Below are 529 nucleotides of genomic sequence, written 5' to 3'. Positions count from 1 at the left end.
AGTCATCAAATAGCCATCAATGATGGTTTTAATGGTGTGAAATTTGTGTGAAATTTCATCTAATGGCTCATTTTTCTTTGCTGGTTACATGCTGGCCATAATTTAACAAAGTTGCTGTCCCCCTAGAGTTTTCATAAAAAAAAATAAAAATGTTATATATACACCAAAACCAGCCACCAATGTATTTGTGTATAAATATATGTGTAATTTAATTTATTTTTAATTTGTATTTATATTCATTCTAGCATGTATTTTATACTGGTGGCCGACTTTATTGGCTGATTTTAGTGTACATCGTAGTATAACTCTAAAAAAATATTTAAATTGATGTCTCTCTTAGTAATTTTTCATCTAAAAATGATTTTGAGTAGTATAATCCAAACAATATTTATTTTACTATAATTTATTTTGATATAAAGATTGTCAAATATAAATCACATTAACATAAACTTATTTTTTATCAAAATCAATTTTACAAAATCAATTTTATACAAAATTCTATTTGTAAATTATAATTCAAACACATACT

This window comes from Arachis ipaensis, chromosome B10 (assembly GCF_000816755.2).
Source record: "Arachis ipaensis cultivar K30076 chromosome B10, Araip1.1, whole genome shotgun sequence".
Classification (NCBI taxonomy): Eukaryota; Viridiplantae; Streptophyta; class Magnoliopsida; order Fabales; family Fabaceae; genus Arachis; species Arachis ipaensis.
This window is presented reverse-complemented; position numbering follows the sequence as displayed.